General features: G+C 36.6%; 1 protein-coding gene across 2 annotated transcripts in view; it reads left to right on the top strand.

The window, feature by feature from the left end:
* The first annotated feature begins 1167 nt into the window (after positions 1–1167).
* LOC127419727 (transcriptional enhancer factor TEF-5-like) overlaps positions 1168–10265 on the top strand; it is a 46427-nt gene continuing 37329 nt past the window's right edge. The window contains exon 1 of one of the 2 annotated variants that reach the window (XM_051661388.1): positions 1168–1387. The gene's annotated coding sequence lies outside the window, so the exon portion shown is untranslated. The remainder of the gene's footprint in view (positions 1388–10265) is intronic. The other variant, XM_051661389.1, reaches the window with a different exon arrangement.

Below are 10265 nucleotides of genomic sequence, written 5' to 3'. Positions count from 1 at the left end.
CATGTGACTTCTAACATGTTTCAGTGCCTTCGAGTCGTACAGTTTGAATTCAGCTTACCCAGTGTTAATGCTGTATAAAAAGGGAAACAAAATATACCAGACATTTTTTTCTACATCTGCATTCTTTGAAGGTTGCAAGTCTGACACTCTGAGTTACCCTTTGGAGTATTAAGCATTTTTTTTTTTTTTTTTTTTTTTTTTAATACCACATGTAATAAAATGTCCCTACTACCTGACAGATATGGCAGAAATAGGTGTCCTAAAATAAAACATTTGACTCCGTGACAACAACAGACTGTGGCTGTGTCTCGTTTGGAAAGCTGCGTCCTCCGGAGGTCGCATTTGTCGCATTGTTTTTTTTTTTTTTTTTTTAATCTATCGTCAATGCCTTTTATGTATATACACTTACATTTATACAATTGTTAAAATTTGTTGCATTCCCAATAAAAAAAAATAAAAAAAATGAAACGAGACAGCCTCGATGACGTATGCGGCCGACGCAGCCTTCCAAACGAGACACATCCTGTGTAAACACGGCATTCTAATTATTTGCTCGCGGCCCTCACGTGTTGGCAAATCAGAAAACTCGGAGGCGGCCCTTAGCCAATGACTTTAGTTTGGGGCGGGACTACTTGTGTGTTCGACCAATGGTAGACGGGGCAGTGTTTGGGACGCTAGTAGTGCAGGAATCGCTTCAAAATCTTTCATAAAATAATAATAATAATAATAATACAATTTTTTTTAAAAAAAATCATTGTTAAATATTTTTCTCAAAACCGATGAACCCTTTCTTATGCTATTTCTGTTTAATAAATATCTAGATCAATACATTTCTGTTCATGGATAAAACAGACATAATGGTTGTTTCTCAAAACCTAGCAAGCTGATCTACCTACCTAGAAAGCATTTTTGAGCATCATGGGCACATGTTTTATATTATTATTATTATTATTAGATTATGTTTTTACATAAATTATTTTGGGCATCACATTTTGCACCTTTATGATGCCCAAAATGAGTCAACTCTAAACGCACATATGATGCCCAACATTGCACACTATGTTTTGAGACACACACAGCCAGTGAGCACATCTCAGCTGATACCCACGCTCGAGATTTGCTCGTAAAGTTTGAGTGGGGGTGGAGATTTGACTCCCTCGTCCTCTTGACTCCTCCTTGAGCGCTCCGCTCTCTTTCGCCGTGATTTTATACCGAAGTCATACTTCACATTCCAGCTTTACTGTCAAATCGGGAGAAATATTTCTTCAAAAACATCAGCGTTGTTTGCCTTTGTAAATAGGCTAATGAGATAGTGCCTCCAATCCTTTTAAAAAAAATTGTTACATTTTATTTTTTGCACTCAGCAGAGCAGAGGTTTGCTTTTAAGGTAAGTGCAAAACTCTTATTGCGCTCCTTTGTTTCAGGCAGTCATTGCGCTCGCGCTGGAGTTTTTAGATCATTCTCATTTTTGGCATTTTTTCGGAGCTGCTTGAGTGATGGCTGCATTACATACACATACACACGTGGGTGAACAGATATATGAATACACACACATCAGTTTTTACAGCACTGAATGAGTATGACGAAGCTTGACTGCTAATTCAGAGTAAAATGTTTAATCAAAGACATTGGTTGCATGCCTTGCAACTCCAAAGATTTTCTAATGGAGAATAGAGCCCTTACAGGACAAACACAGACACCTAACCAAAACACACAGGGGTAATTATTCATCTTCAAAACAACATTGAACTTTGAAGTTCAGAGAAGTTGTTTAAGCCTATTAAGTATTCATGGAAAATAATTTTTGGTCCTGTTAACTTTTTTTTTTTTTTTTACATATGTTACTATCTGTTATCATATTTTTCATGTAAATAGCATAATAATCAAATGCATAGATTTGCCTTTGATCTTCATAACTAAATGTAAGTCTTGTTTCTAGTAATTGTCTACATGACATAACCTTCTGTTGAACATGGCACTTAGTTTTGAGTAAGTATATTAGTATGAATCACAAAATAAAGAAATACAAAAAGGCCACTTGGGTAATTAAGCAAGTATGTAACTAAAACTTTGAAATCTTTACAAAATGTAATTTTTTATTTTGTTAGTCCAGCTATTCAAAATAGGCAGCTGTATTGGGGGGAGAAACAAAACTTGAGAATAATACATTTAAAATCCCTGTTTATAATTGTAAAACTGCTAGAGGTTTAAATTATTGATCTATAGTTGTTGGTGATTTCTAAATGTATATAAATGTGTGACCAAAAAAGATCTTTGGTTGTAAAAACAAATCCTGGAATATTGGCACACGTCTTTGTATTTCTTGTGAGCTTATGAGCTTTAAGACAATAAGTATAACTCAAACAACCTAGCCTATTCTATGGCAGCATGAGTATCCTCCTGCCTAGTATTAGTTTCTCTGGAATTGTAATGCTGTGTGTTGTGTGCATAGAATAAACGTGTGATTCAGTTACTGCTGATAGAGGGAGTGTAATAATTTATTTCATTAGAGATAATGCTGGGTTGTTGTTTTTTAAGATCCTTCGCATCTTGGATCAGTCGCTACATCTGTGTCAGTTCAGCGCTTCCTCTCAGTTTCGCTGTGCAGAGATTGAACAGGTTGTTCAGGTTGTGTAAGGTTACAATGAGCAATCAAAGGAGAATTCCTTTTGACATATGTGACAGACTTCAACTGTGGTGCCAAGAAAAAAAAATACACCAGAAGTTTCCTTCAACACGTCTCTCAGTCTGTCCAAAAGGGAAGAAAAATGTCTTTCTAAATTTCTTAAGAAAAGGGGTTTGTTTAATATCTCTATTGTTTCTCCTAGACTTTTCCTGTAGTTTCCTGCCTCTCTAAATGTTATTTTATAGAAAAAGACCCCAGTAATCTCACACATCTCCTGTAGAATTTCAGAAGATCTCAACAAGGTCTCAAACATTGTTTAGATGCAACAAGAAAGTCGTCAATCTAAGCTATTTCAATAAAAAAAAATTAATCAACCACATTTCCCCCAACCTCATTACCTGGAATGTAATTTGAATTCAAGTTAATTGGGTCACTTTTGGCAATAAAGTGGCACAATTTGCCAGAATTCACCCTACTATGTAGATCTAATCTTGTTGTATGTCATCAATTTTCTCATTTATATATTTATATTTATTTCTCCCATCCCAGCCTGCTATGCAAAGACAACTGCAAGTAAGCCATTTGTTGGTTGATTTATCACATTTATTCAGACCTTATTTGTCCTCTCTCTATGAATGTAAACTAATGAGAGTGGGGAATTGTCCTAACACTGGCTGTGAAGCTTCAAGAGGGACTGCAAAACATGACAAGTGTGTTCGCTGTCCTCATGGCTTTAAATAGCATTTGAGTGTGTGCTTTATGCTTCAAACCGGAGCGATAACTTAATGATCTCCAGAAGTTGTCCGGTTTTACTTTAGGTTGTTCACCTTGTAGAGCCTGTTTTAAAGTTCGACCCCATTTTTGTCTCTCAGCACATGGGGCGAGGAGGTCAGGTGTGGTGTCTGTATATCCAGACTTCAAAATTGTCACTCTTCGTATAATTTCCTGCCAGTCATATGCTGTTGAAAGTTTTCCCTGTAGTCTTGAACATTTGTGATGGATTCTTTCCACATGCTGTGTACACTTGTTTTCTTTGCCATGTGGAAGAATTAATGTTCAATTTTCTGTCTAAAAGTCTAATCAGAGATAATGTTTTATGGATGCCCACAGGCAGACATAACAGGACAATGTAAACTGTGTCCTAATGTGGCCAAGGTTTTTTTTTCCCCTTACCAAAACTGTCTACTGTGAACCTTTAAAGGAATCGCTCACCCAAAAATGAAAATTCTCTCATCATTTACTCACCCTCATGTCGTCCCAGATGTGTATGACTTTTTTCTTCTGCTGAACACAAACAAAGATTTTTAGAAGAATATCTCAGCTCTGTAAGTCCATACAATGCAAGTGAATGGTGGCCAGAACTTTGAAGGTCCAAAAAGCTTATAATGCAGCATAAAAGTAATCCATATGACTCCAGTGGTTAAATCCATGTCTTCAAAAGAGATATGATGTGGGTGAGAAACAGATCAATATTTAAGTCCTTTTTTACTATAAATCTCTACTTTCACTTTCACATACTTTAGTTTTTTTATCGATTCACATTATATGCACAATATTGCCAGCTACTGGCAGGGAGAAGAATTTAAAGTAAAAAGGACTTAAATATTAATCTGTTTCTCACACCACACCTATATCGGAAGATATAGATTTAAACAATGGATTACTTTTATGCTGCCTTTTGGACCTTTAAAGTTCTGGTCACCATTCACCTGCATTGTATGGACCAACAGACCTGAAATATTCTTCTAAAAATGTTTGTGTTCTGCAGAAAAAAGAAAGACTTACACATTTGGGATGGCATGATGGTGAGTAAATAATGAGGGAATTTTCATTTTCAGGTGAGATATCCCTTTAATTGGAGTAAGTAACCTAAATTGCATGGGACTAATTTGGCATCTGCCAAGATGCGATGATGTTATTTTAAAAGGAATAGTTCATAAAAAAGAAAACTCTTGTCATCATTTATTCATCCTAATGTTGTTTTAAACACATTATGACATGCAAAAAACAATGGCATTTGGCATCATTGACAATAAACCTTGTGTGGCACATCCTGAAATACTGTACCACATTTTGTTGTTTCAAATGTGAATGAGATTTTACAGCTACGGTGGAGGGAATGATTATCAGTGAATACTGATATTATTGGTCTGTTTCTCCCACAAAGATATCAGAAGACTTTAATTTTTGGGTGAACTATCCCTTTAAAGTGTTTTCCTCAGTGGTAATTCTGCTGCATTAACTTCAGTTTGATGGGGTTTTGACAAGTGCCGTCAGGGGATTCGATTTGCAGTGGAATGGCCACATATGTTACAGTCCAACAGGATGCTGGTTGAAGTCTAGGACGTATCGTATGGACATCTGGAGAGGAAATTGGGTGATGGACAGTGACCATCTGGGGAGGAAACCCTGAAGGGGGTCTACACAAATCATACACAGATATCCAGGATAACACAAAGTCTATTGATAGTTTACAGCATCTAAACACTAGAGTTTACACTACGTTAGAGAATATCACAAATCCATTCTTTCAATAGGAATGGTGTGTTGCAAGTACTTATAGGGAAAAGGCAAAAACTTTTGCGAAAGTGAGGCTTCCATCATTCGCCCAAAAGTTGTGTTGTTTGTTGCAATGCATTCTGACGTAGGCATCCATTGATCTATTGTTTAGTCGTGCTTTCGAAAAACCAATTCGCTTTACTCCCCCTTGATTTCTGATCCGGCTCATTCCACAACCTCAAAACTGGTCTTGTTCTTCAAACGCCTAGCCAAAGCTTTCTCTGGTGTGTAAACAGCCATATTAAAAAAAAAGGTGCTTATTGAGTAGAGCACATGCTCCTACATATTGAGCCATGGTGCTCATGCGGATCATTCAAGTTTGCATCTGGCTTGCGACATTTCCTGATCCCATTTCCCCTTCTTATTCCCATTATTTTCTGTCATTTGTCCACTATGCGCATAAATAAGTGGCAAAAAGGCCAAAAATAAAATCTTAAAAGTTTGTCTTATAATATAAGACCCCAATCTTAGAAATATGTCCTGTAATGTCTTTATTCAAGTAAGAGAGAAAAAGATGCAGTAAATTGAAATGATGCACTTGAGGAAATGGGGGTTATGGTTTTCTTAAGAAACTTTAGGTCTGAGAAAACTGCAGTGGCAGGTTGTACAGGTTTGACATGGGTTGGGTCAACAGAAGGAAGAGAGGGGCAGTTCAGTCTCCTTTTAACACGTCTTTATAGTCTCTTTTGTGTTCAGTGTAGGGTTTTGTCACAAATGTAATGTGCTTTTTAGTGTTCAACACCTGCACATGGCTGATGGGCTGTCTGGACTTGTCAGTGTAGTAGCTGTCCTGCTCATGCTGTTGTCTAGGAAGATTTGATGAATGCATGTTAATGTTATACAAATTACAAATGTGTGCAAATCTCATGAAAACTGTGAAGAAATATCATATTGGGCTCATTTTGCACCCCAATATCAAATAAATAAATAAATATTGCACATTAAAAATGTGCCCTTTTTTTTAGGACCTTTGAGCTTTTTTGCTTTTTTGCAAACTAAGCACATTTCAATCTCCCTTCTGTAGCCGCCCAATTATCAGTAGCCTCCTATAATTTGAAAAAGGAATAATATATTATTTAAATTGTAAGGTACATTTGTAAAGTACTACATCATGAGAGTATTTTTGTACTGGATTCAATTTATGGTGATTTTTCTTTTTTTAAATCATGCTGTCCGAACATGTGATTTTCATAATTTCATGTATTACAGTAAAGAGGATGAGATTTTATTTTATTTAATTTTTGCATTAATGAGAATTATATATATATATATTTGCATTACATTCATGAGAATTTCTTTATGCACAATGTAAAATACAATTTTTAAACAAATTATATAAAAAAATATATTCAAAATATTATTTTTTTTGAGAAGATGGTTTTAAAGTACCAGTATTTCTCAAAGCCTAACTGTTTTGGTTTGGACATTTCTAAAGACTTTACTCTTAAAAAAAGTCAAAGCGCTTTTTGTAGGGCAGTGTTAGTGTGATCTCGTCAAGTTGGTGCAAAAAAACACAGTTGAACCCATGCCTAAACAGCATTTAATTCAGCATTTTTCTCAAGCACCTATTAAACTATCCAAGAAACCAGCATTACTTGCTCATGCCTGTAATCTGATCTGGGGCAGCAGCTGCTGTCTACTTGTTGCTCTGTTGTTCTTTGTGAAAGTGTGTGTGTGTGTGAGGAGAGTGCAAGGGGAGAGTTGTTGATGAGTAAAGGCCTTTACCCTGTTGACAAGCATTGCAGCTGTTTTTCCAAATCTCCTGTCGATGTGCTTAGGCCCTGTCAGAGAAACCAAGACTTAAATTGTGAATCACTCCAGAATAATTGTTATTTATCCACCTATCACTTTGTAAAGATACAGTAATAACTTTGTTCAGAACAAAACATGACCTTGTAACATTGTGCTATAAACTTACTTTGAATTTGGTCAGATGAGTGTATGAGAAAACAAAGACTGTTGAATTAACTTGTGAATTCAGTGCAAATAGTTATATAAAAAATAACATGTTAAATTAATCATGCCTCCTGACCATATGTAAATTCCGTAATAAGGAAATTAACTAGTGATTGTTCTGAGCATTTTGCGAGTGGCAGTCAGCAGGGGGTAGTCAGCACAACTCTAGCTTTATGAGTAACAAACCACACTTAACGAAAACAGACAGCGCAAATGAGCTTCACATGGCAGGATGCATTTAAATACAGCTGGACAGAACAGACCTCAGAATGCAGGGGTCTTAAGACGTGTTTTGCAAAGTTTCAACTGCATTCACACAGCATACTAAAAACACAGCGTTTATGCATGAGATGGTACAAAAACAGTCAGTCAGTCAGGACGTTTTACTTGTTTTTTTTTTATTCTCATTATTAATAATAATGATTCTCATTGGGGGGCCTGGGTAGCTCAGTGGTAAAGATGCTGGCTACCACCCCTGGAGTTCGCTAGTTCAAATCCCAGGGCGTGCTGAGTGACTCCAGCCAGGTCTCCTAAATAACCAAATTGGCCCAGTTGCTAGGGAGGGTAGAGTCACATGGGGTAACCTCCTCATGGTCAGTATAATGTGGTTCGTTCTCGGTGGGGTGAGTGGTGAGTTGAGCGTGGTTGCCGCAGTGGATGCCGTGAAGCCGCCACTGGCGCTATGTCTCCATGGCAACGCACTCAACAAGCCACATGATAAGATGCGCGGGTTGACAGTCTCAGACACGGAGGCAACTGAGATTCGTCCTCCGCCACCCGGATTAAGGCAAATCACTATGCACGACCACGAGGAATTAAAAAGCGCATTGGGAACTGGGCATTCCAAATTGGGAGAAAAAAAATAAAAATTAAAACAAAATAATGATTCTCATTTAGATTCTGTATAATAATTTAAAAAACAAATCACTAATACAGTTGTTTATTTAAATCAGCTAATTTAAAGATAACAAATACTGACATGAACATATAAATACTTATGGTCCCACTTTATATTAGGTGTCTTTAACTACTATGCACTAACATTAAATACATGCAATTCAATGTACTTATTGTGTTCTCACAAGATTCACATTTGCTGCTACTGAGGTTGAGGTAAAGATAGGGTTAGGTTAACAATGTAGCTATAGATGTAATTAAATGCAGGTACTTTAAATGTAAGTACAATGCAACAACTCATACGTGTATAATAAGTACATTGTTTCAATTGCTTAAGTACATAGTAGTTAAAGACACCTAATATAAAGTGTGTCCATACTTATAAACGTATAAATACACTACAATACAATGTAACTAATATATTAATTATTATTGCAATACGTTAATGAAAATGAAAGTTTGCTGCATTACAGTAATGAGATTTGGTGGGAAAATGTGCTTAATTGTCATGAAAATAAGGTCCCAATTCAAAAGAATTTAATGGTCCTAAAACAGGCTTCATTTTCTTTAGGCAAATATTCTTTCCTATTTATCTCTTTTAATTTTGGGGTGAAATATAACTTAGACATGTTCTTGACAAATTCATGAAATTGACCCAGAGATATACCAGCTCACTTTGAATCTGGTCAAATAAATCCATCCTCCCTCAAAGTGTATAATGCCATTATGTGATGTTAATAGGTTTAGATGAGATTCTTCTTTAATGAACATTGGTTATCCATGAAGAGTGTGGGATGCTTTTGGTTTGTCACTTGATTCTGTAACTCAGTGTCTCTTTAGAGGCCAGCCACTGCTGCTCTTGAAGAGTGACCTTTTCATGATAGCTATGTTTAAATCCAAGGTCAATATTTACTAATCAGCAATACATGCAAATACCTAAACATGGATGAGAATATTCGTTATGGCAATGATTTAGATCTTTTTCTTAGAGATAGGGATAGACAAGCCATTTGTAGGTTGATTTTCCCGAAAAGTGTAAACCCTCTGTAGCTCCAGTTGGGTCCAGTGTTGTGAGTTTGGGACGGGACAGTCTTTTTGTCCAACCAAGTGGAAGTGTTAGGGAAACCTGTTTGAAAACAGTAATCATTTTTGCAATTCCGTTTGGTGTCACTAGGGCGCAGATACTACATACTTCAGCTTTAATCAAGGGTCAGATAATTCAATTCAGATTGAACCGCGTTCAGGTTTGAGTTTGAAAAGGCAAAATCCCTAACATTAATGATTATTCATGAGCTGCTTCATTCCAGGTTTAGAGATGCATATGCCCACTCAAACACTCAGAAATATTCCAATAGTGTACATATGATTAATTTAGATTAAATATGAAGTTTAAATGTGAAGTGAAACATGTTCCTATATTTGAAAATCTATGAAATATATTCCAATAGTTTTTGATAGTATAGCATTATTTCAGTTTTGGATGTCCTCTGTACCACGGGTCTTTACAAGGGTGCCCATGACGGTATTGCAGGGGGGTCAGCAATAATTGCTTGATCTCAAACTAATTTTAATGAAAAAGAAAAATATATATTAAACAAAAAAACATTGTTACCTTGAACCAAAGCTTAAGTTAAGAAGCTAAAGTTCAGTAAAAAGTTTGATTGTACTGATTGTTTCTTGCACATTCAAATTAATAATAAGAATAATTAAAACAGTATATGGTTATGTGTCCTTACAAAGTATGTAGATACATTAAGTTGCTTCTATTGTGCAGGTTATTAAAGGTCAGGCTTAAAATGCAACACTGAATAAAATATATAACAGGGGGTCCCTGCTTCGTCTCCCTATCCACCAAGGGGCCCTTGACCTGAAAAAATTCTATACCATTGTATTAGCCAGGTGTTGATATTTATTCATAGATAGCATTGGCTTGCATGAGCCCTGCATTATGAAGCAGCCAAAACCTAAAACAGCAGTATTGTCCTTGGGGAGAGGACTGTGTGTTTCCTAAGTCTTAGTGGACGCCTAAATTGGTCAGGCAACCCACACTCCCACTCCCTCCCCCTTCCATTTCCCTGTTCTTCAGGCCTTTTTTGGACTGGGGTGCTCGTAAGCGAGAGGGAAGGAGAGGAGAGGACGGGAGGGGAAGGACAGAGGTGTGGGTGACTCAACAGATCTTCTGAGATTGAGAGAGAGAGAGAGAGAGAGAGAGAGAGAGAGAGAGTGT

This window comes from Myxocyprinus asiaticus, chromosome 29, assembly GCF_019703515.2.
Source record: "Myxocyprinus asiaticus isolate MX2 ecotype Aquarium Trade chromosome 29, UBuf_Myxa_2, whole genome shotgun sequence".
NCBI classification, from domain to species: Eukaryota; Metazoa; Chordata; class Actinopteri; order Cypriniformes; family Catostomidae; genus Myxocyprinus; species Myxocyprinus asiaticus.
The sequence above is the reverse complement of the archived record's forward strand: the minus strand, read 5'-3'. Positions and strand labels throughout refer to the sequence as shown.